Raw genomic sequence first — 24,420 nt, 5'->3', positions numbered from 1 at the left:
CACGATGCTGTGAATCGTAGACAAGTCGACACATGGGGACACACGATGCTGTGAATCGTAATCCGCACTAGCCTACGAGGGGCAAAGGGAAACCATTGGTACCGTTGAAAACACTCTCCTGAGTAAAGGAGACAACTTCCGTGCGATGTCCGGGTTTCGAACCCGGAGCAGCTTCTTGGGAAGCAACCATGCTGACCGACACACCACCACCGCCTTCTGCTACGCGCTGCTTGCGCCGTGATGTGTCGCCTTCCCTCCTGGCGCCAGAGGCCGAAGGCGATAGCGCTGTAGGCGCTCAACGCCGGTTGCAAGGCGAGCACCACTGAACCCGTTTTCCTGGTGCTGCTAGGGGGACAAACTGTAACTAGGCGCAGAACTGACTTTCTCTGATAAATCGGCCCTTTAATGCACATCAGGGCGAACACGAAAGTTCTAATATGAAGTACTCACTGACGATCCAAAGACGTTTCAGTATGTATGCGTCGGTACCACCGGGGCAGTGCCTAAGTATTGTAAAGTGAAGGTCGACAGTTAGAGCCTCACATGAAGTATTTCATTGCCTTCCCACGAGTGCGTAATGCACAGCGTGGCTGTTGCTAGGAAACGGTCTTATTCGGGGTTCGTTAATATCTAGGTTTCTTTGCATCAATGTGAAAATGTTCCTATTACTAAATAAAGTTTTGCTAGTTACAGTTCAAACTGGAAGCGACGGAAGAAAGCGGTCCAACGCGCCACATTGGTTCCCAAAAGGGAGGATGCGTTTCCTACGCCACATCTGACGTTGCGTCTTACATATTCTTAAACTGACATAATTCCTTCCTACCGAAAAAAGAAACAGATTTCGGAGTGAGGTTCCTGAGACCTTGATAGAGATGGAAGTCACTGGAGCGGTTGTGTCGTACGTCAGATTGGCCGAGCGGTCTAAGGCGCCAGATTTAAGCTCTGGTTCCCGTAAGGGAGCGTGGGTTCGAACCCCACATCTGACAATGCATTTTAAACATTCTGAAGCTAACGTACTCCCTTGATGTTATAGAACAAGAAAATTACGCAGAAACACGCCATGGAGATTTTCCTAGAGACGACAGTGACAGCAGTGCAGGCGTCACACGTCCGATAACCCGAGCGGTCGAAAACAAATAGCGGAACATATTTTTCTAGTGCCGAGTTTTAGCTCTTCTCACGGACGTTTCCGTGGTCGTTGTTTTGTGGCTCAGGGCTATTCCATTTTCCTTCCCCAAAAGGCAACGCGAGAGACTGTCAGGCAAATCCCAAGTGATCTGTACACGGACTAAGACGTCCGCACGTCTGGCAACAGTCTCGCCAACTTGTATGCCGTGCCAACGACACGGGCTCATGTCCGATCACCGAAATTAGGCAGCGTTGGCCGTGGTTAGTACTCAGGTAGGTGACGAACTAGGAAGTCCGCGTGCTGTTGGTTTCTTCAGTTTTGCCTTTTTCCTTAGTTTTTCGTGCTGCTGTGCGGTAATGGTACGGTCCAGCACGCTGACCCCCTCCTTGCTCTCGGTACGCAAAGACGCGAACATGCGGCCACAGTCAAATGAAAGGGGCCGTTGTGTGTTTGTCGATGTGGCCTCTCGCAGTCGTTTGTAGCGCGTGTCCTGTACATATACGCCCATTTGCAAGCGTCAGCTTTCGCGTCAGCCTTCGCAAAGTCGAGACAAGTCGACACATGGGGACACACGATGCTGTGAATCGTAGACAAGTCGACACATGGGGACACACGATGCTGTGAATCGTAGACAAGTCGACACATGGGGACACACGATGCTGTGAATCGTAATCCGCACTAGCCTACGAGGGGCAAAGGGAAACCATTGGTACCGTTGAAAACACTCTCCTGAGTAAAGGAGACAACTTCCGTGCGATGTCCGGGTTTCGAACCCGGAGCAGCTACTTGGGAAGCAACCATGCTGACCGACACACCACCACCGCCTTCTGCTACGCGCTGCTTGCGCCGTGATGTGTCGCCTTCCCTCCTGGCGCCAGAGGCCGAAGGCGATAGCGCTGTAGGCGCTCAACGCCGGTTGCAAGGCGAGCACCACTGAACCCGTTTTCCTGGTGCTGCTAGGGCGACAAACTGTAACTAGGCGCAGAACTGACTTTCTCTGATAAATCGGCCCTTTAATGCACATCAGGGCGAACACGAAAGTTCTAATATGAAGTACTCACTGACGATCCAAAGACGTTTCAGTATGTATGCGTAGGTATCACCGGGGCAGTGCCTAAGTATTGTAAAGTGAAGGTCGACAGTTAGAGCCTCACATGAAGTATTTCATTGGCTTCCCACGAGTGCGTAATGCACAGCGTGGCTGTTGCTAGGAAACGGTCTTATTCGGGGTTCGCTAATATCTAGGTTTCTTTGCATCAATGTGAAAATGTTCCTATTACTAAATAAAGTTTTGCTAGTTACAGTTCAAACTGGAAGCGACGGAAGAAAGCGGTCCAACGCGCCACATTGGTTCCCAAAAGGGAGGATGCGTTTCCTACGCCACATCTGACGTTGCGTCTTACATATTCTTAAACTGACATAATTCCTTCCTACCGAAAAAAGGAACAGATTTCGGAGTGAGTTTCCTGAGACCTTGATAGAGATGGAAGTCACTGGAGCAGTTGTGTCGTACGTCAGATTGGCCGAGCGGTCTAAGGCGCCAGATTTAAGCTCTGGTTCCCGTAAGGGAGCGTGGGTTCGAACCCCACATCTGACAATGCATTTTAAACATTCTGAAGCTAACGTACTCCCTTGATGTTATAGAACAAGAAAATTACGCAGAAACACGCCATGGAGATTTTCCTAGAGACGACAGTGACAGCAGTGCAGGCGTCACACGTCCGATAACCCGAGCGGTCGAAAACAAATAGCGGAACATATTTTTCTAGTGCCGAGTTTTAGCTCTTCTCACGGACGTTTCCGTGGTCGTTGTTTTGTGGCTCAGGGCTATTCCATTTTCCTTCCCCAAAAGGCAACGCGAGAGACTGTCAGGCAAATCCCAAGTGATCTGTACACGGACTAAGACGTCCGCACGTCTGGCAACAGTCTCGCCAACTTGTATGCCGTGCCAACGACACGGGCTCATGTCCGATCACCGAAATTAGGCAGCGTTGGCCGTGGTTAGTACTCAGGTAGGTGACGAACTAGGAAGTCCGCATGCTGTTGGTTTCTTCAGTTTTGCCTTTTTCCTTAGTTTTTCGTGCTGCTGTGCGGTAATGGTACGGTCCAGCACGCTGACCCCCTCCTTGCTCTCGGTACGCAAAGACGCGAACATGCGGCCACAGTCAAATGAAAGGGGCCGTTGTGTGTTTGTCGATGTGGCCTCTCGCAGTCGTTTGTAGCGCGTGTCCTGTACATATACGCCCATTTGCAAGCGTCAGCTTTCGCGTCAGCCGAGCAAAGTCGAGACAAGTCGACACATGGGGACACACGATGCTGTGAATCGTAGACAAGTCGACACATGGGGACACACGATGCTGTGAATCGTAGACAAGTCGACACATGGGGACACACGATGCTGTGAATCGTAGACAAGTCGACACATGGGGACACACGATGCTGTGAATCGTAATCCGCACTAGCCTACGAGGGGCAAAGGGAAACCATTGGTACCGTTGAAAACACTCTCCTGAGTAAAGGAGACAACTTCCGTGCGATGTCCGGGTTTCGAACCCGGAGCAGCTTCTTGGGAAGCAACCATGCTGACCGACACACCACCACCGCCTTCTGCTACGCGCTGCTTGCGCCGTGATGTGTCGCCTTCCCTCCTGGCGCCAGAGGCCGAAGGCGATAGCGCTGTAGGCGCTCAACGCCGGTTGCAAGGCGAGCACCACTGAACCCGTTTTCCTGGTGCTGCTAGGGGGACAAACTGTAACTAGGCGCAGAACTGACTTTCTCTGATAAATCGGCCCTTTAATGCACATCAGGGCGAACACGAAAGTTCTAATATGAAGTACTCACTGACGATCCAAAGACGTTTCAGTATGTATGCGTCGGTACCACCGGGGCAGTGCCTAAGTATTGTAAAGTGAAGGTCGACAGTTAGAGCCTCACATGAAGTATTTCATTGCCTTCCCACGAGTGCGTAATGCACAGCGTGGCTGTTGCTAGGAAACGGTCTTATTCGGGGTTCGTTAATATCTAGGTTTCTTTGCATCAATGTGAAAATGTTCCTATTACTAAATAAAGTTTTGCTAGTTACAGTTCAAACTGGAAGCGACGGAAGAAAGCGGTCCAACGCGCCACATTGGTTCCCAAAAGGGAGGATGCGTTTCCTACGCCACATCTGACGTTGCGTCTTACATATTCTTAAACTGACATAATTCCTTCCTACCGAAAAAAGAAACAGATTTCGGAGTGAGGTTCCTGAGACCTTGATAGAGATGGAAGTCACTGGAGCGGTTGTGTCGTACGTCAGATTGGCCGAGCGGTCTAAGGCGCCAGATTTAAGCTCTGGTTCCCGTAAGGGAGCGTGGGTTCGAACCCCACATCTGACAATGCATTTTAAACATTCTGAAGCTAACGTACTCCCTTGATGTTATAGAACAAGAAAATTACGCAGAAACACGCCATGGAGATTTTCCTAGAGACGACAGTGACAGCAGTGCAGGCGTCACACGTCCGATAACCCGAGCGGTCGAAAACAAATAGCGGAACATATTTTTCTAGTGCCGAGTTTTAGCTCTTCTCACGGACGTTTCCGTGGTCGTTGTTTTGTGGCTCAGGGCTATTCCATTTTCCTTCCCCAAAAGGCAACGCGAGAGACTGTCAGGCAAATCCCAAGTGATCTGTACACGGACTAAGACGTCCGCACGTCTGGCAACAGTCTCGCCAACTTGTATGCCGTGCCAACGACACGGGCTCATGTCCGATCACCGAAATTAGGCAGCGTTGGCCGTGGTTAGTACTCAGGTAGGTGACGAACTAGGAAGTCCGCGTGCTGTTGGTTTCTTCAGTTTTGCCTTTTTCCTTAGTTTTTCGTGCTGCTGTGCGGTAATGGTACGGTCCAGCACGCTGACCCCCTCCTTGCTCTCGGTACGCAAAGACGCGAACATGCGGCCACAGTCAAATGAAAGGGGCCGTTGTGTGTTTGTCGATGTGGCCTCTCGCAGTCGTTTGTAGCGCGTGTCCTGTACATATACGCCCATTTGCAAGCGTCAGCTTTCGCGTCAGCCTTCGCAAAGTCGAGACAAGTCGACACATGGGGACACACGATGCTGTGAATCGTAGACAAGTCGACACATGGGGACACACGATGCTGTGAATCGTAGACAAGTCGACACATGGGGACACACGATGCTGTGAATCGTAATCCGCACTAGCCTACGAGGGGCAAAGGGAAACCATTGGTACCGTTGAAAACACTCTCCTGAGTAAAGGAGACAACTTCCGTGCGATGTCCGGGTTTCGAACCCGGAGCAGCTACTTGGGAAGCAACCATGCTGACCGACACACCACCACCGCCTTCTGCTACGCGCTGCTTGCGCCGTGATGTGTCGCCTTCCCTCCTGGCGCCAGAGGCCGAAGGCGATAGCGCTGTAGGCGCTCAACGCCGGTTGCAAGGCGAGCACCACTGAACCCGTTTTCCTGGTGCTGCTAGGGCGACAAACTGTAACTAGGCGCAGAACTGACTTTCTCTGATAAATCGGCCCTTTAATGCACATCAGGGCGAACACGAAAGTTCTAATATGAAGTACTCACTGACGATCCAAAGACGTTTCAGTATGTATGCGTAGGTATCACCGGGGCAGTGCCTAAGTATTGTAAAGTGAAGGTCGACAGTTAGAGCCTCACATGAAGTATTTCATTGCCTTCCCACGAGTGCGTAATGCACAGCGTGGCTGTTGCTAGGAAACGGTCTTATTCGGGGTTCGCTAATATCTAGGTTTCTTTGCATCAATGTGAAAATGTTCCTATTACTAAATAAAGCTTTGCTAGTTACAGTTCAAACTGGAAGCGACGGAAGAAAGCGGTCCAACGCGCCACATTGGTTCCCAAAAGGGAGGATGCGTTTCCTACGCCACATCTGACGTTGCGTCTTACATATTCTTAAACTGACATAATTCCTTCCTACCGAAAAAAGGAACAGATTTCGGAGTGAGTTTCCTGAGACCTTGATAGAGATGGAAGTCACTGGAGCAGTTGTGTCGTACGTCAGATTGGCCGAGCGGTCTAAGGCGCCAGATTTAAGCTCTGGTTCCCGTAAGGGAGCGTGGGTTCGAACCCCACATCTGACAATGCATTTTAAACATTCTGAAGCTAACGTACTCCCTTGATGTTATAGAACAAGAAAATTACGCAGAAACACGCCATGGAGATTTTCCTAGAGACGACAGTGACAGCAGTGCAGGCGTCACACGTCCGATAACCCGAGCGGTCGAAAACAAATAGCGGAACATATTTTTCTAGTGCCGAGTTTTAGCTCTTCTCACGGACGTTTCCGTGGTCGTTGTGTTGTGGCTCAGGGCTATTCCATTTTCCTTCCCCAAAAGGCAACGCGAGAGACTGTCAGGCAAATCCCAAGTGATCTGTACACGGACTAAGACGTCCGCACGTCTGGCAACAGTCTCGCCAACTTGTATGCCGTGCCAACGACACGGGCTCATGTCCGATCACCGAAATTAGGCAGCGTTGGCCGTGGTTAGTACTCAGGTAGGTGACGAACTAGGAAGTCCGCATGCTGTTGGTTTCTTCAGTTTTGCCTTTTTCCTTAGTTTTTCGTGCTGCTGTGCGGTAATGGTACGGTCCAGCACGCTGACCCCCTCCTTGCTCTCGGTACGCAAAGACGCGAACATGCGGCCACAGTCAAATGAAAGGGGCCGTTGTGTGTTTGTCGATGTGGCCTCTCGCAGTCGTTTGTAGCGCGTGTCCTGTACATATACGCCCATTTGCAAGCGTCAGCTTTCGCGTCAGCCGAGCAAAGTCGAGACAAGTCGACACATGGGGACACACGATGCTGTGAATCGTAGACAAGTCGACACATGGGGACACACGATGCTGTGAATCGTAGACAAGTCGACACATGGGGACACACGATGCTGTGAATCGTAGACAAGTCGACACATGGGGACACACGATGCTGTGAATCGTAATCCGCACTAGCCTACGAGGGGCAAAGGGAAACCATTGGTACCGTTGAAAACACTCTCCTGAGTAAAGGAGACAACTTCCGTGCGATGTCCGGGTTTCGAACCCGGAGCAGCTACTTGGGAAGCAACCATGCTGACCGACACACCACCACCGCCTTCTGCTACGCGCTGCTTGCGCCGTGATGTGTCGCCTTCCCTCCTGGCGCCAGAGGCCGAAGGCGATAGCGCTGTAGGCGCTCAACGCCGGTTGCAAGGCGAGCACCACTGAACCCGTTTTCCTGGTGCTGCTAGGGGGACAAACTGTAACTAGGCGCAGAACTGACTTTCTCTGATAAATCGGCCCTTTAATGCACATCAGGGCGAACACGAAAGTTCTAATATGAAGTACTCACTGACGATCCAAAGACGTTTCAGTATGTATGCGTCGGTACCACCGGGGCAGTGCCTAAGTATTGTAAAGTGAAGGTCGACAGTTAGAGCCTCACATGAAGTATTTCATTGCCTTCCCACGAGTGCGTAATGCACAGCGTGGCTGTTGCTAGGAAACGGTCTTATTCGGGGTTCGTTAATATCTAGGTTTCTTTGCATCAATGTGAAAATGTTCCTATTACTAAATAAAGTTTTGCTAGTTACAGTTCAAACTGGAAGCGACGGAAGAAAGCGGTCCAACGCGCCACATTGGTTCCCAAAAGGGAGGATGCGTTTCCTACGCCACATCTGACGTTGCGTCTTACATATTCTTAAACTGACATAATTCCTTCCTACCGAAAAAAGGAACAGATTTCGGAGTGAGTTTCCTGAGACCTTGATAGAGATGGAAGTCACTGGAGCGGTTGTGTCGTACGTCAGATTGGCCGAGCGGTCTAAGGCGCCAGATTTAAGCTCTGGTTCCCGTAAGGGAGCGTGGGTTCGAACCCCACATCTGACAATGCATTTTAAACATTCTGAAGCTAACGTACTCCCTTGATGTTATAGAACAAGAAAATTACGCAGAAACACGCCATGGAGATTTTCCTAGAGACGACAGTGACAGCAGTGCAGGCGTCACACGTCCGATAACCCGAGCGGTCGAAAACAAATAGCGGAACATATTTTTCTAGTGCCGAGTTTTAGCTCTTCTCACGGACGTTTCCGTGGTCGTTGTTTTGTGGCTCAGGGCTATTCCATTTTCCTTCCCCAAAAGGCAACGCGAGAGACTGTCAGGCAAATCCCAAGTGATCTGTACACGGACTAAGACGTCCGCACGTCTGGCAACAGTCTCGCCAACTTGTATGCCGTGCCAACGACACGGGCTCATGTCCGATCACCGAAATTAGGCAGCGTTGGCCGTGGTTAGTACTCAGGTAGGTGACGAACTAGGAAGTCCGCGTGCTGTTGGTTTCTTCAGTTTTGCCTTTTTCCTTAGTTTTTCGTGCTGCTGTGCGGTAATGGTACGGTCCAGCACGCTGACCCCCTCCTTGCTCTCGGTACGCAAAGACGCGAACATGCGGCCACAGTCAAATGAAAGGGGCCGTTGTGTGTTTGTCGATGTGGCCTCTCGCAGTCGTTTGTAGCGCGTGTCCTGTACATATACGCCCATTTGCAAGCGTCAGCTTTCGCGTCAGCCTTCGCAAAGTCGAGACAAGTCGACACATGGGGACACACGATGCTGTGAATCGTAGACAAGTCGACACATGGGGACACACGATGCTGTGAATCGTAGACAAGTCGACACATGGGGACACACGATGCTGTGAATCGTAATCCGCACTAGCCTACGAGGGGCAAAGGGAAACCATTGGTACCGTTGAAAACACTCTCCTGAGTAAAGGAGACAACTTCCGTGCGATGTCCGGGTTTCGAACCCGGAGCAGCTACTTGGGAAGCAACCATGCTGACCGACACACCACCACCGCCTTCTGCTACGCGCTGCTTGCGCCGTGATGTGTCGCCTTCCCTCCTGGCGCCAGAGGCCGAAGGCGATAGCGCTGTAGGCGCTCAACGCCGGTTGCAAGGCGAGCACCACTGAACCCGTTTTCCTGGTGCTGCTAGGGCGACAAACTGTAACTAGGCGCAGAACTGACTTTCTCTGATAAATCGGCCCTTTAATGCACATCAGGGCGAACACGAAAGTTCTAATATGAAGTACTCACTGACGATCCAAAGACGTTTCAGTATGTATGCGTAGGTATCACCGGGGCAGTGCCTAAGTATTGTAAAGTGAAGGTCGACAGTTAGAGCCTCACATGAAGTATTTCATTGGCTTCCCACGAGTGCGTAATGCACAGCGTGGCTGTTGCTAGGAAACGGTCTTATTCGGGGTTCGCTAATATCTAGGTTTCTTTGCATCAATGTGAAAATGTTCCTATTACTAAATAAAGTTTTGCTAGTTACAGTTCAAACTGGAAGCGACGGAAGAAAGCGGTCCAACGCGCCACATTGGTTCCCAAAAGGGAGGATGCGTTTCCTACGCCACATCTGACGTTGCGTCTTACATATTCTTAAACTGACATAATTCCTTCCTACCGAAAAAAGGAACAGATTTCGGAGTGAGTTTCCTGAGACCTTGATAGAGATGGAAGTCACTGGAGCAGTTGTGTCGTACGTCAGATTGGCCGAGCGGTCTAAGGCGCCAGATTTAAGCTCTGGTTCCCGTAAGGGAGCGTGGGTTCGAACCCCACATCTGACAATGCATTTTAAACATTCTGAAGCTAACGTACTCCCTTGATGTTATAGAACAAGAAAATTACGCAGAAACACGCCATGGAGATTTTCCTAGAGACGACAGTGACAGCAGTGCAGGCGTCACACGTCCGATAACCCGAGCGGTCGAAAACAAATAGCGGAACATATTTTTCTAGTGCCGAGTTTTAGCTCTTCTCACGGACGTTTCCGTGGTCGTTGTGTTGTGGCTCAGGGCTATTCCATTTTCCTTCCCCAAAAGGCAACGCGAGAGACTGTCAGGCAAATCCCAAGTGATCTGTACACGGACTAAGACGTCCGCACGTCTGGCAACAGTCTCGCCAACTTGTATGCCGTGCCAACGACACGGGCTCATGTCCGATCACCGAAATTAGGCAGCGTTGGCCGTGGTTAGTACTCAGGTAGGTGACGAACTAGGAAGTCCGCGTGCTGTTGGTTTCTTCAGTTTTGCCTTTTTCCTTAGTTTTTCGTGCTGCTGTGCGGTAATGGTACGGTCCAGCACGCTGACCCCCTCCTTGCTCTCGGTACGCAAAGACGCGAACATGCGGCCACAGTCAAATGAAAGGGGCCGTTGTGTGTTTGTCGATGTGGCCTCTCGCAGTCGTTTGTAGCGCGTGTCCTGTACATATACGCCCATTTGCAAGCGTCAGCTTTCGCGTCAGCCTTCGCAAAGTCGAGACAAGTCGACACATGGGGACACACGATGCTGTGAATCGTAGACAAGTCGACACATGGGGACACACGATGCTGTGAATCGTAGACAAGTCGACACATGGGGACACACGATGCTGTGAATCGTAGACAAGTCGACACATGGGGACACACGATGCTGTGAATCGTAATCCGCACTAGCCTACGAGGGGCAAAGGGAAACCATTGGTACCGTTGAAAACACTCTCCTGAGTAAAGGAGACAACTTCCGTGCGATGTCCGGGTTTCGAACCCGGAGCAGCTACTTGGGAAGCAACCATGCTGACCGACACACCACCACCGCCTTCTGCTACGCGCTGCTTGCGCCGTGATGTGTCGCCTTCCCTCCTGGCGCCAGAGGCCGAAGGCGATAGCGCTGTAGGCGCTCAACGCCGGTTGCAAGGCGAGCACCACTGAACCCGTTTTCCTGGTGCTGCTAGGGGGACAAACTGTAACTAGGCGCAGAACTGACTTTCTCTGATAAATCGGCCCTTTAATGCACATCAGGGCGAACACGAAAGTTCTAATATGAAGTACTCACTGACGATCCAAAGACGTTTCAGTATGTATGCGTCGGTACCACCGGGGCAGTGCCTAAGTATTGTAAAGTGAAGGTCGACAGTTAGAGCCTCACATGAAGTATTTCATTGCCTTCCCACGAGTGCGTAATGCACAGCGTGGCTGTTGCTAGGAAACGGTCTTATTCGGGGTTCGTTAATATCTAGGTTTCTTTGCATCAATGTGAAAATGTTCCTATTACTAAATAAAGTTTTGCTAGTTACAGTTCAAACTGGAAGCGACGGAAGAAAGCGGTCCAACGCGCCACATTGGTTCCCAAAAGGGAGGATGCGTTTCCTACGCCACATCTGACGTTGCGTCTTACATATTCTTAAACTGACATAATTCCTTCCTACCGAAAAAAGAAACAGATTTCGGAGTGAGGTTCCTGAGACCTTGATAGAGATGGAAGTCACTGGAGCGGTTGTGTCGTACGTCAGATTGGCCGAGCGGTCTAAGGCGCCAGATTTAAGCTCTGGTTCCCGTAAGGGAGCGTGGGTTCGAACCCCACATCTGACAATGCATTTTAAACATTCTGAAGCTAACGTACTCCCTTGATGTTATAGAACAAGAAAATTACGCAGAAACACGCCATGGAGATTTTCCTAGAGACGACAGTGACAGCAGTGCAGGCGTCACACGTCCGATAACCCGAGCGGTCGAAAACAAATAGCGGAACATATTTTTCTAGTGCCGAGTTTTAGCTCTTCTCACGGACGTTTCCGTGGTCGTTGTTTTGTGGCTCAGGGCTATTCCATTTTCCTTCCCCAAAAGGCAACGCGAGAGACTGTCAGGCAAATCCCAAGTGATCTGTACACGGACTAAGACGTCCGCACGTCTGGCAACAGTCTCGCCAACTTGTATGCCGTGCCAACGACACGGGCTCATGTCCGATCACCGAAATTAGGCAGCGTTGGCCGTGGTTAGTACTCAGGTAGGTGACGAACTAGGAAGTCCGCGTGCTGTTGGTTTCTTCAGTTTTGCCTTTTTCCTTAGTTTTTCGTGCTGCTGTGCGGTAATGGTACGGTCCAGCACGCTGACCCCCTCCTTGCTCTCGGTACGCAAAGACGCGAACATGCGGCCACAGTCAAATGAAAGGGGCCGTTGTGTGTTTGTCGATGTGGCCTCTCGCAGTCGTTTGTAGCGCGTGTCCTGTACATATACGCCCATTTGCAAGCGTCAGCTTTCGCGTCAGCCTTCGCAAAGTCGAGACAAGTCGACACATGGGGACACACGATGCTGTGAATCGTAGACAAGTCGACACATGGGGACACACGATGCTGTGAATCGTAGACAAGTCGACACATGGGGACACACGATGCTGTGAATCGTAATCCGCACTAGCCTACGAGGGGCAAAGGGAAACCATTGGTACCGTTGAAAACACTCTCCTGAGTAAAGGAGACAACTTCCGTGCGATGTCCGGGTTTCGAACCCGGAGCAGCTACTTGGGAAGCAACCATGCTGACCGACACACCACCACCGCCTTCTGCTACGCGCTGCTTGCGCCGTGATGTGTCGCCTTCCCTCCTGGCGCCAGAGGCCGAAGGCGATAGCGCTGTAGGCGCTCAACGCCGGTTGCAAGGCGAGCACCACTGAACCCGTTTTCCTGGTGCTGCTAGGGGGACAAACTGTAACTAGGCGCAGAACTGACTTTCTCTGATAAATCGGCCCTTTAATGCACATCAGGGCGAACACGAAAGTTCTAATATGAAGTACTCACTGACGATCCAAAGACGTTTCAGTATGTATGCGTCGGTACCACCGGGGCAGTGCCTAAGTATTGTAAAGTGAAGGTCGACAGTTAGAGCCTCACATGAAGTATTTCATTGCCTTCCCACGAGTGCGTAATGCACAGCGTGGCTGTTGCTAGGAAACGGTCTTATTCGGGGTTCGTTAATATCTAGGTTTCTTTGCATCAATGTGAAAATGTTCCTATTACTAAATAAAGTTTTGCTAGTTACAGTTCAAACTGGAAGCGACGGAAGAAAGCGGTCCAACGCGCCACATTGGTTCCCAAAAGGGAGGATGCGTTTCCTACGCCACATCTGACGTTGCGTCTTACATATTCTTAAACTGACATAATTCCTTCCTACCGAAAAAAGAAACAGATTTCGGAGTGAGGTTCCTGAGACCTTGATAGAGATGGAAGTCACTGGAGCGGTTGTGTCGTACGTCAGATTGGCCGAGCGGTCTAAGGCGCCAGATTTAAGCTCTGGTTCCCGTAAGGGAGCGTGGGTTCGAACCCCACATCTGACAATGCATTTTAAACATTCTGAAGCTAACGTACTCCCTTGATGTTATAGAACAAGAAAATTACGCAGAAACACGCCATGGAGATTTTCCTAGAGACGACAGTGACAGCAGTGCAGGCGTCACACGTCCGATAACCCGAGCGGTCTAAACAAATAGCGGAACATATTTTTCTAGTGCCGAGTTTTAGCTCTTCTCACGGACGTTTCCGTGGTCGTTGTTTTGTGGCTCAGGGCTATTCCATTTTCCTTCCCCAAAAGGCAACGCGAGAGACTGTCAGGCAAATCCCAAGTGATCTGTACACGGACTAAGACGTCCGCACGTCTGGCAACAGTCTCGCCAACTTGTATGCCGTGCCAACGACACGGGCTCATGTCCGATCACCGAAATTAGGCAGCGTTGGCCGTGGTTAGTACTCAGGTAGGTGACGAACTAGGAAGTCCGCGTGCTGTTGGTTTCTTCAGTTTTGCCTTTTTCCTTAGTTTTTCGTGCTGCTGTGCGGTAATGGTACGGTCCAGCACGCTGACCCCCTCCTTGCTCTCGGTACGCAAAGACGCGAACATGCGGCCACAGTCAAATGAAAGGGGCCGTTGTGTGTTTGTCGATGTGGCCTCTCGCAGTCGTTTGTAGCGCGTGTCCTGTACATATACGCCCATTTGCAAGCGTCAGCTTTCGCGTCAGCCTTCGCAAAGTCGAGACAAGTCGACACATGGGGACACACGATGCTGTGAATCGTAGACAAGTCGATACATGGGGACACACGATGCTGTGAATCGTAGACAAGTCGACACATGGGGACACACGATGCTGTGAATCGTAGACAAGTCGACACATGGGGACACACGATGCTGTGAATCGTAATCCGCACTAGCCTACGAGGGGCAAAGGGAAACCATTGGTACCGTTGAAAACACTCTCCTGAGTAAAGGAGACAACTTCCGTGCGATGTCCGGGTTTCGAACCCGGAGCAGCTACTTGGGAAGCAACCATGCTGACCGACACACCACCACCGCCTTCTGCTACGCGCTGCTTGCGCCGTGATGTGTCGCCTTCCCTCCTGGCGCCAGAGGCCGAAGGCGATAGCGCTGTAGGCGCTCAACGCCGGTTGCAAGGCGAGCACCACTGAACCCGTTTTCCTGGTGCTGCTAGGGGGACAAACTGTAACTAGGCGCAGAACTGACTTTCTCTGATAAATCGGCCCTTTAATGCACATCAGGGCGAACACGAAAGTTCTAATATGAAGTACTCACTGACGATCCAAAGACGTTTCAGTATGTATGCGTCGGTACCACCGGGGCAGTGCCTAAGTATTGTAAAGTGAAGGTCGACAGTTAGAGCCTCACATGAAGTATTTCATTGCCTTCCCACGAGTGCGTAATGCACAGCGTGGCTGTTGCTAGGAAACGGTCTTATTCGGGGTTCGTTAATATCTAGGTTTCTTTGCATCAATGTGAAAATGTTCCTATTACTAAATAAAGTTTTGCTAGTTACAGTTCAAACTGGAAGCGACGGAAGAAAGCGGTCCAACGCGCCACATTGGTTCCCAAAAGGGAGGATGCGTTTCCTACGCCACATCTGACGTTGCGTCTTACATATTCTTAAACTGACATAATTCCTTCCTACCGAAAAAAGAAACAGATTTCGGAGTGAGGTTCCTGAGACCTTGATAGAGATGGAAGTCACTGGAGCGGTTGTGTCGTACGTCAGATTGGCCGAGCGGTCTAAGGCGCCAGATTTAAGCTCTGGTTCCCGTAAGGGAGCGTGGGTTCGAACCACACATCTGACAATGCATTTTAAACATTCTGAAGCTAACGTACTCCCTTGATGTTATAGAACAAGAAAATTACGCAGAAACACGCCATGGAGATTTTCCTAGAGACGACAGTGACAGCAGTGCAGGCGTCACACGTCCGATAACCCGAGCGGTCGAAAACAAATAGCGGAACATATTTTTCTAGTGCCGAGTTTTAGCTCTTCTCACGGACGTTTCCGTGGTCGTTGTTTTGTGGCTCAGGGCTATTCCATTTTCCTTCCCCAAAAGGCAACGCGAGAGACTGTCAGGCAAATCCCAAGTGATCTGTACACGGACTAAGACGTCCGCACGTCTGGCAACAGTCTCGCCAACTTGTATGCCGTGCCAACGACACGGGCTCATGTCCGATCACCGAAATTAGGCAGCGTTGGCCGTGGTTAGTACTCAGGTAGGTGACGAACTAGGAAGTCCGCGTGCTGTTGGTTTCTTCAGTTTTGCCTTTTTCCTTAGTTTTTCGTGCTGCTGTGCGGTAATGGTACGGTCCAGCACGCTGACCCCCTCCTTGCTCTCGGTACGCAAAGACGCGAACATGCGGCCACAGTCAAATGAAAGGGGCCGTTGTGTGTTTGTCGATGTGGCCTCTCGCAGTCGTTTGTAGCGCGTGTCCTGTACATATACGCCCATTTGCAAGCGTCAGCTTTCGCGTCAGCCTTCGCAAAGTCGAGACAAGTCGACACATGGGGACACACGATGCTGTGAATCGTAGACAAGTCGACACATGGGGACACACGATGCTGTGAATCGTAGACAAGTCGACACATGGGGACACACGATGCTGTGAATCGTAATCCGCACTAGCCTACGAGGGGCAAAGGGAAACCATTGGTACCGTTGAAAACACTCTCCTGAGTAAAGGAGACAACTTCCGTGCGATGTCCGGGTTTCGAACCCGGAGCAGCTACTTGGGAAGCAACCATGCTGACCGACACACCACCACCGCCTTCTGCTACGCGCTGCTTGCGCCGTGATGTGTCGCCTTCCCTCCTGGCGCCAGAGGCCGAAGGCGATAGCGCTGTAGGCGCTCAACGCCGGTTGCAAGGCGAGCACCACTGAACCCGTTTTCCTGGTGCTGCTAGGGGGACAAACTGTAACTAGGCGCAGAACTGACTTTCTCTGATAAATCGGCCCTTTAATGCACATCAGGGCGAACACGAAAGTTCTAATATGAAGTACTCACTGACGATCCAAAGACGTTTCAGTATGTATGCGTCGGTACCACCGGGGCAGTGCCTAAGTATTGTAAAGTGAAGGTCGACAGTTAGAGCCTCACATGAAGTATTTCATTGCCTTCCCACGAGTGCGTAATGCACAGCGTGGCTGTTGCTAGGAAACGGTCTTATTCGGGGTTCGTTAATATCTAGGTTTCTTTGCATCAATGTGAAAATGTTCCTATTACTAAATAAAGTTTTGCTAGTTACAGTTCAAACTGGAAGCGACGGAAGAAAGCGGTCCAACGCGCCACATTGGTTCCCAAAAGGGAGGATGCGTTTCCTACGCCACATCTGACGTTGCGTCTTACATATTCTTAAACTGACATAATTCCTTCCTACCGAAAAAAGAAACAGATTTCGGAGTGAGGTTCCTGAGACCTTGATAGAGATGGAAGTCACTGGAGCGGTTGTGTCGTACGTCAGATTGGCCGAGCGGTCTAAGGCGCCAGATTTAAGCTCTGGTTCCCGTAAGGGAGCGTGGGTTCGAACCCCACATCTGACAATGCATTTTAAACATTCTGAAGCTAACGTACTCCCTTGATGTTATAGAACAAGAAAATTACGCAGAAACACGCCATGGAGATTTTCCTAGAGACGACAGTGACAGCAGTGCAGGCGTCACACGTCCGATAACCCGAGCGGTCGAAAACAAATAGCGGAACATATTTTTCTAGTGCCGAGTTTTAGCTCTTCTCACGGACGTTTCCGTGGTCGTTGTTTTGTGGCTCAGGGCTATTCCATTTTCCTTCCCCAAAAGGCAACGCGAGAGACTGTCAGGCAAATCCCAAGTGATCTGTACACGGACTAAGACGTCCGCACGTCTGGCAACAGTCTCGCCAACTTGTATGCCGTGCCAACGACACGGGCTCATGTCCGATCACCGAAATTAGGCAGCGTTGGCCGTGGTTAGTACTCAGGTAGGTGACGAACTAGGAAGTCCGCGTGCTGTTGGTTTCTTCAGTTTTGCCTTTTTCCTTAGTTTTTCGTGCTGCTGTGCGGTAATGGTACGGTCCAGCACGCTGACCCCCTCCTTGCTCTCGGTACGCAAAGACGCGAACATGCGGCCACAGTCAAATGAAAGGGGCCGTTGTGTGTTTGTCGATGTGGCCTCTCGCAGTCGTTTGTAGCGCGTGTCCTGTACATATACGCCCATTTGCAAGCGTCAGCTTTCGCGTCAGCCTTCGCAAAGTCGAGACAAGTCGACACATGGGGACACACGATGCTGTGAATCGTAGACAAGTCGACACATGGGGACACACGATGCTGTGAATCGTAGACAAGTCGACACATGGGGACACACGATGCTGTGAATCGTAATCCGCACTAGCCTACGAGGGGCAAAGGGAAACCATTGGTACCGTTGAAAACACTCTCCTGAGTAAAGGAGACAACTTCCGTGCGATGTCCGGGTTTCGAACCCGGAGCAGCTTCTTGGGAAGCAACCATGCTGACCGACACACCACCACCGCCTTCTGCTACGCGCTGCTTGCGCCGTGATGTGTCGCCTTCCCTCCTGGCGCCAGAGGCCGAAGGCGATAGCGCTGTAGGCGCTCAACGCCGGTTGCAAGGCGAGCACCACTGAACCCGTTTTCCTGGTGCTGCTAGGGGGACAAACTGTAACTAGGCGCAGAACTGACTTTCTCTGATAAATCGGCCCTTTAATGCACATCAGGGCGAACACGAAAGTTCTAATATGAAGTACTCACTGACGATCCAAAGACGTTTCAGTATGTATGCGTCGGTACCACCGGGGCAGTGCCTAAGTATTGTAAAGTGAAGGTCGACAGTTAGAGCCTCACATGAAGTATTTCATTGCCTTCCCACGAGTGCGTAATGCACAGCGTGGCTGTTGCTAGGAAACGGTCTTATTCGGGGTTCGTTAATATCTAGGTTTCTTTGCATCAATGTGAAAATGTTCCTATTACTAAATAAAGTTTTGCTAGTTACAGTTCAAACTGGAAGCGACGGAAGAAAGCGGTCCAACGCGCCACATTGGTTCCCAAAAGGGAGGATGCGTTTCCTACGCCACATCTGACGTTGCGTCTTACATATTCTTAAACTGACATAATTCCTTCCTACCGAAAAAAGAAACAGATTTCGGAGTGAGGTTCCTGAGACCTTGATAGAGATGGAAGTCACTGGAGCGGTTGTGTCGTACGTCAGATTGGCCGAGCGGTCTAAGGCGCCAGATTTAAGCTCTGGTTCCCGTAAGGGAGCGTGGGTTCGAACCCCACATCTGACAATGCATTTTAAACATTCTGAAGCTAACGTACTCCCTTGATGTTATAGAACAAGAAAATTACGCAGAAACACGCCATGGAGATTTTCCTAGAGACGACAGTGACAGCAGTGCAGGCGTCACACGTCCGATAACCCGAGCGGTCGAAAACAAATAGCGGAACATATTTTTCTAGTGCCGAGTTTTAGCTCTTCTCACGGACGTTTCCGTGGTCGTTGTTTTGTGGCTCAGGGCTATTCCATTTTCCTTCCCCAAAAGGCAACGCGAGAGACTGTCAGGCAAATCCCAAGTGATCTGTACACGGACTAAGACGTCCGCACGTCTGGCAACAGTCTCGCCAACTTGTATGCCGTGCCAACGACACGGGCTCATGTCCGATCACCGAAATTAGGCAGCGTTGGCCGTGGTTAGTACTCAGGTAGGTGACGAACTAGGAAGTCCGCGTGCTGTTGGTTTCTTCAGTTTTGCCTTTTTCCTTAGTTTTTCGTGCTGCTGTGCGGTAATGGTACGGTCCAGCACGCTGACCCCCTCCTTGCTCTCGGTACGCAAAGACGCGAACATGCGGCCACAGTCAAATGAAAGGGGCCGTTGTGTGTTTGTCGATGTGGCCTCTCGCAGTCGTTTGTAGCGCGTGTCCTGTACATATACGCCCATTTGCAAGCGTCAGCTTTCGCGTGAGCCGAGCAAAGTCGAGACAAGTCGACACATGGGGACACACGATGCTGTGAATCGTAGACAAGTCGACACATGGGGACACACGATGCTGTGAATCGTAGACAAGTCGACACATGGGGACACACGATGCTGTGAATCGTAATCCGCACTAGCCTACGAGGGGCAAAGGGAAACCATTGGTACCGTTGAAAACACTCTCCTGAGTAAAGGAGACAACTTCCGTGCGATGTCCGGGTTTCGAACCCGGAGCAGCTACTTGGGAAGCAACCATGCTGACCGACACACCACCACCGCCTTCTGCTACGCGCTGCTTGCGCCGTGATGTGTCGCCTTCCCTCCTGGCGCCAGAGGCCGAAGGCGATAGCGCTGTAGGCGCTCAACGCCGGTTGCAAGGCGAGCACCACTGAACCCGTTTTCCTGGTGCTGCTAGGGCGACAAACTGTAACTAGGCGCAGAACTGACTTTCTCTGATAAATCGGCCCTTTAATGCACATCAGGGCGAACACGAAAGTTCTAATATGAAGTACTCACTGACGATCCAAAGACGTTTCAGTATGTATGCGTCGGTATCACCGGGGCAGTGCCTAAGTATTGTAAAGTGAAGGTCGACAGTTAGAGCCTCACATGAAGTATTTCATTGGCTTCCCACGAGTGCGTAATGCACAGCGTGGCTGTTGCTAGGAAACGGTCTTATTCGGGGTTCGCTAATATCTAGGTTTCTTTGCATCAATGTGAAAATGTTCCTATTACTAAATAAAGTTTTGCTAGTTACAGTTCAAACTGGAAGCGACGGAAGAAAGCGGTCCAACGCGCCACATTGGTTCCCAAAAGGGAGGATGCGTTTCCTACGCCACATCTGACGTTGCGTCTTACATATTCTTAAACTGACATAATTCCTTCCTACCGAAAAAAGGAACAGATTTCGGAGTGAGTTTCCTGAGACCTTGATAGAGATGGAAGTCACTGGAGCAGTTGTGTCGTACGTCAGATTGGCCGAGCGGTCTAAGGCGCCAGATATAAGCTCTGGTTCCCGTAAGGGAGCGTGGGTTCGAACACCACATCTGACAATGCATTTTAAACATTCTGAAGCTAACGTACTCCCTTGATGTTATAGAACAAGAAAATTACGCAGAAACACGCCATGGAGATTTTCCTAGAGACGACAGTGACAGCAGTGCAGGCGTCACACGTCCGATAACCCGAGCGGTCGAAAACAAATAGCGGAACATATTTTTCTAGTGCCGAGTTTTAGCTCTTCTCACGGACGTTTCCGTGGTCGTTGTTTTGTGGCTCAGGGCTATTCCATTTTCCTTCCCCAAAAGGCAACGCGAGAGACTGTCAGGCAAATCCCAAGTGATCTGTACACGGACTAAGACGTCCGCACGTCTGGCAACAGTCTCGCCAACTTGTATGCCGTGCCAACGACACGGGCTCATGTCCGATCACCGAAATTAGGCAGCGTTGGCCGTGGTTAGTACTCAGGTAGGTGACGAACTAGGAAGTCCGCGTGCTGTTGGTTTCTTCAGTTTTGCCTTTTTCCTTAGTTTTTCGTGCTGCTGTGCGGTAATGGTACGGTCCAGCACGCTGACCCCCTCCTTGCTCTCGGTACGCAAAGACGCGAACATGCGGCCACAGTCAAATGAAAGGGGCCGTTGTGTGTTTGTCGATGTGGCCTCTCGCAGTCGTTTGTAGCGCGTGTCCTGTACATATACGCCCATTTGCAAGCGTCAGCTTTCGCGTCAGCCTTCGCAAAGTCGAGACAAGTCGACACATGGGGACACACGATGCTGTGAATCGTAGACAAGTCGACACATGGGGACACACGATGCTGTGAATCGTAGACAAGGCGACACATGGGGACACACGATGCTGTGAATCGTAATCCGCACTAGCCTACGAGGGGCAAAGGGAAACCATTGGTACCGTTGAAAACACTCTCCTGAGTAAAGGAGACAACTTCCGTGCGATGTCCGGGTTTCGAACCCGGAGCAGCTACTTGGGAAGCAACCATGCTGACCGACACACCACCACCGCCTTCTGCTACGCGCTGCTTGCGCCGTGATGTGTCGCCTTCCCTCCTGGCGCCAGAGGCCGAAGGCGATAGCGCTGTAGGCGCTCAACGCCGGTTGCAAGGCGAGCACCACTGAACCCGTTTTCCTGGTGCTGCTAGGGGGACAAACTGTAACTAGGCGCAGAACTGACTTTCTCTGATAAATCGGCCCTTTAATGCACATCAGGGCGAACACGAAAGTTCTAATATGAAGTACTCACTGACGATCCAAAGACGTTTCAGTATGTATGCGTCGGTACCACCGGGGCAGTGCCTAAGTATTGTAAAGTGAAGGTCGACAGTTAGAGCCTCACATGAAGTATTTCATTGCCTTCCCACGAGTGCGTAATGCACAGCGTGGCTGTTGCTAGGAAACGGTCTTATTCGGGGTTCGTTAATATCTAGGTTTCTTTGCATCAATGTGAAAATGTTCCTATTACTAAATAAAGTTTTGCTAGTTACAGTTCAAACTGGAAGCGACGGAAGAAAGCGGTCCAACGCGCCACATTGGTTCCCAAAAGGGAGGATGCGTTTCCTACGCCACATCTGACGTTGCGTCTTACATATTCTTAAACTGACATAATTCCTTCCTACCGAAAAAAGAAACAGATTTCGGAGTGAGGTTCCTGAGACCTTGATAGAGATGGAAGTCACTGGAGCGGTTGTGTCGTACGTCAGATTGGCCGAGCGGTCTAAGGCGCCAGATTTAAGCTCTGGTTCCCGTAAGGGAGCGTGGGTTCGAACCCCACATCTGACAATGCATTTTAAACATTCTGAAGCTAACGTACTCCCTTGATGTTATAGAACAAGAAAATTACGCAGAAACACGCCATGGAGATTTTCCTAGAGACGACAGTGACAGCAGTGCAGGCGTCACACGTCCGATAACCCGAGCGGTCGAAAACAAATAGCGGAACATATTTTTCTAGTGCCGAGTTTTAGCTCTTCTCACGGACGTTTCCGTGGTCGTTGTTTTGTGGCTCAGGGCTATTCCATTTTCCTTCCCCAAAAGGCAACGCGAGAGACTGTCAGGCAAATCCCAAGTGATCTGTACACGGACTAAGACGTCCGCACGTCTGGCAACAGTCTCGCCAACTTGTATGCCGTGCCAACGACACGGGCTCATGTCCGATCACCGAAATTAGGCAGCGTTGGCCGTGGTTAGTACTCAGGTAGGTGACGAACTAGGAAGTCCGCGTGCTGTTGGTTTCTTCAGTTTTGCCTTTTTCCTTAGTTTTTCGTGCTGCTGTGCGGTAATGGTACGGTCCAGCACGCTGACCCCCTCCTTGCTCTCGGTACGCAAAGACGCGAACATGCGGCCACAGTCAAATGAAAGGGGCCGTTGTGTGTTTGTCGATGTGGCCTCTCGCAGTCGTTTGTAGCGCGTGTCCTGTACATATACGCCCATTTGCAAGCGTCAGCTTTCGCGTCAGCCGAGCAAAGTCGAGACAAGTCGACACATGGGGACACACGATGCTGTGAATCGTAGACAAGTCGACACATGGGGACACACGATGCTGTGAATCGTAGACAAGTCGACACATGGGGACACACGATGCTGTGAATCGTAATCCGCACTAGCCTACGAGGGGCAAAGGGAAACCATTGGTACCGTTGAAAACACTCTCCTGAGTAAAGGAGACAACTTCCGTGCGATGTCCGGGTTTCGAACCCGGAGCAGCTACTTGGGAAGCAACCATGCTGACCGACACACCACCACCGCCTTCTGCTACGCGCTGCTTGCGCCGTGATGTGTCGCCTTCCCTCCTGGCGCCAGAGGCCGAAGGCGATAGCGCTGTAGGCGCTCAACGCCGGTTGCAAGGCGAGCACCACTGAACCCGTTTTCCTGGTGCTGCTAGGGCGACAAACTGTAACTAGGCGCAGAACTGACTTTCTCTGATAAATCGGCCCTTTAATGCACATCAGGGCGAACACGAAAGTTCTAATATGAAGTACTCACTGACGATCTAAAGACGTTTCAGTATGTATGCGTAGGTATCACCGGGGCAGTGCCTAAGTATTGTAAAGTGAAGGTCGACAGTTAGAGCCTCACATGAAGTATTTCATTGGCTTCCCACGAGTGCGTAATGCACAGCGTGGCTGTTGCTAGGAAACGGTCTTATTCGGGGTTCGCTAATATCTAGGTTTCTTTGCATCAATGTGAAAATGTTCCTATTACTAAATAAAGTTTTGCTAGTTACAGTTCAAACTGGAAGCGACGGAAGAAAGCGGTCCAACGCGCCACATTGGTTCCCAAAAGGGAGGATGCGTTTCCTACGCCACATCTGACGTTGCGTCTTACATATTCTTAAACTGACATAATTCCTTCCTACCGAAAAAAGGAACAGATTTCGGAGTGAGTTTCCTGAGACCTTGATAGAGATGGAAGTCACTGGAGCAGTTGTGTCGTACGTCAGATTGGCCGAGCGGTCTAAGGCGCCAGATTTAAGCTCTGGTTCCCGTAAGGGAGCGTGGGTTCGAACCCCACATCTGACAATGCATTTTAAACATTCTGAAGCTAACGTACTCCCTTGATGTTATAGAACAAGAAAATTACGCAGAAACACGCCATGGAGATTTTCCTAGAGACGACAGTGACAGCAGTGCAGGCGTCACACGTCCGATAACCCGAGCGGTCGAAAACAAATAGCGGAACATATTTTTCTAGTGCCGAGTTTTAGCTCTTCTCACGGACGTTTCCGTGGTCGTTGTTTTGTGGCTCAGGGCTATTCCATTTTCCTTCCCCAAAAGGCAACGCGAGAGACTGTCAGGCAAATCCCAAGTGATCTGTACACGGACTAAGACGTCCGCACGTCTGGCAACAGTCTCGCCAACTTGTATGCCGTGCCAACGACACGGGCTCATGTCCGATCACCGAAATTAGGCAGCGTTGGCCGTGGTTAGTACTCAGGTAGGTGACGAACTAGGAAGTCCGCGTGCTGTTGGTTTCTTCAGTTTTGCCTTTTTCCTTAGTTTTTCGTGCTGCTGTGCGGTAATGGTACGGTCCAGCACGCTGACCCCCTCCTTGCTCTCGGTACGCAAAGACGCGAACATGCGGCCACAGTCAAATGAAAGGGGCCGTTGTGTGTTTGTCGATGTGGCCTCTCGCAGTCGTTTGTAGCGCGTGTCCTGTACATATACGCCCATTTGC

The 24,420-nt window shown here is 50.8% G+C and overlaps 14 non-coding genes across 14 annotated transcripts; all 14 read left to right on the top strand.

Annotated features, from left to right (window-relative positions):
- Positions 1-902: 902 nt before the first annotated feature.
- Trnal-uaa (transfer RNA leucine (anticodon UAA)) lies at positions 903-986 on the top strand. Its single transcript has one exon. It is a non-coding gene; the product is annotated as a tRNA-Leu (tRNA).
- A 1,656-nt stretch (positions 987-2,642) lies between these two features.
- Trnal-uaa (transfer RNA leucine (anticodon UAA)) lies at positions 2,643-2,726 on the top strand. The gene has a single exon. It is a non-coding gene; the product is annotated as a tRNA-Leu (tRNA).
- Positions 2,727-4,422: 1,696 nt separating this feature from the next.
- Trnal-uaa (transfer RNA leucine (anticodon UAA)) lies at positions 4,423-4,506 on the top strand. The gene has a single exon. It is a non-coding gene; the product is annotated as a tRNA-Leu (tRNA).
- A 1,656-nt stretch (positions 4,507-6,162) lies between these two features.
- Positions 6,163-6,246, top strand: Trnal-uaa (transfer RNA leucine (anticodon UAA)). Its single transcript has one exon. It is a non-coding gene; the product is annotated as a tRNA-Leu (tRNA).
- A 1,696-nt stretch (positions 6,247-7,942) lies between these two features.
- Positions 7,943-8,026, top strand: Trnal-uaa (transfer RNA leucine (anticodon UAA)). Its single transcript has one exon. It is a non-coding gene; the product is annotated as a tRNA-Leu (tRNA).
- A 1,656-nt stretch (positions 8,027-9,682) lies between these two features.
- On the top strand, positions 9,683-9,766 carry Trnal-uaa (transfer RNA leucine (anticodon UAA)). Its single transcript has one exon. It is a non-coding gene; the product is annotated as a tRNA-Leu (tRNA).
- Positions 9,767-11,463: 1,697 nt separating this feature from the next.
- On the top strand, positions 11,464-11,547 carry Trnal-uaa (transfer RNA leucine (anticodon UAA)). Its single transcript has one exon. It is a non-coding gene; the product is annotated as a tRNA-Leu (tRNA).
- Positions 11,548-13,203: 1,656 nt separating this feature from the next.
- On the top strand, positions 13,204-13,287 carry Trnal-uaa (transfer RNA leucine (anticodon UAA)). Its single transcript has one exon. It is a non-coding gene; the product is annotated as a tRNA-Leu (tRNA).
- A 1,696-nt stretch (positions 13,288-14,983) lies between these two features.
- Positions 14,984-15,067, top strand: Trnal-uaa (transfer RNA leucine (anticodon UAA)). The gene has a single exon. It is a non-coding gene; the product is annotated as a tRNA-Leu (tRNA).
- Positions 15,068-16,723: 1,656 nt separating this feature from the next.
- On the top strand, positions 16,724-16,807 carry Trnal-uaa (transfer RNA leucine (anticodon UAA)). Its single transcript has one exon. It is a non-coding gene; the product is annotated as a tRNA-Leu (tRNA).
- A 1,656-nt stretch (positions 16,808-18,463) lies between these two features.
- Trnal-uaa (transfer RNA leucine (anticodon UAA)) lies at positions 18,464-18,547 on the top strand. The gene has a single exon. It is a non-coding gene; the product is annotated as a tRNA-Leu (tRNA).
- A 1,655-nt stretch (positions 18,548-20,202) lies between these two features.
- Trnal-uaa (transfer RNA leucine (anticodon UAA)) lies at positions 20,203-20,286 on the top strand. Its single transcript has one exon. It is a non-coding gene; the product is annotated as a tRNA-Leu (tRNA).
- Positions 20,287-21,942: 1,656 nt separating this feature from the next.
- Positions 21,943-22,026, top strand: Trnal-uaa (transfer RNA leucine (anticodon UAA)). The gene has a single exon. It is a non-coding gene; the product is annotated as a tRNA-Leu (tRNA).
- A 1,655-nt stretch (positions 22,027-23,681) lies between these two features.
- Positions 23,682-23,765, top strand: Trnal-uaa (transfer RNA leucine (anticodon UAA)). Its single transcript has one exon. It is a non-coding gene; the product is annotated as a tRNA-Leu (tRNA).
- The last annotated feature ends 655 nt before the right edge of the window (positions 23,766-24,420 follow it).

This window comes from Schistocerca cancellata, chromosome 8, assembly GCF_023864275.1.
Source record: "Schistocerca cancellata isolate TAMUIC-IGC-003103 chromosome 8, iqSchCanc2.1, whole genome shotgun sequence".
Lineage (NCBI taxonomy): Eukaryota > Metazoa > Arthropoda > Insecta > Orthoptera > Acrididae > Schistocerca > Schistocerca cancellata.
Note: the sequence above shows the minus strand (reverse complement) of the source record. Positions and strands in the feature narration are given on the sequence as shown.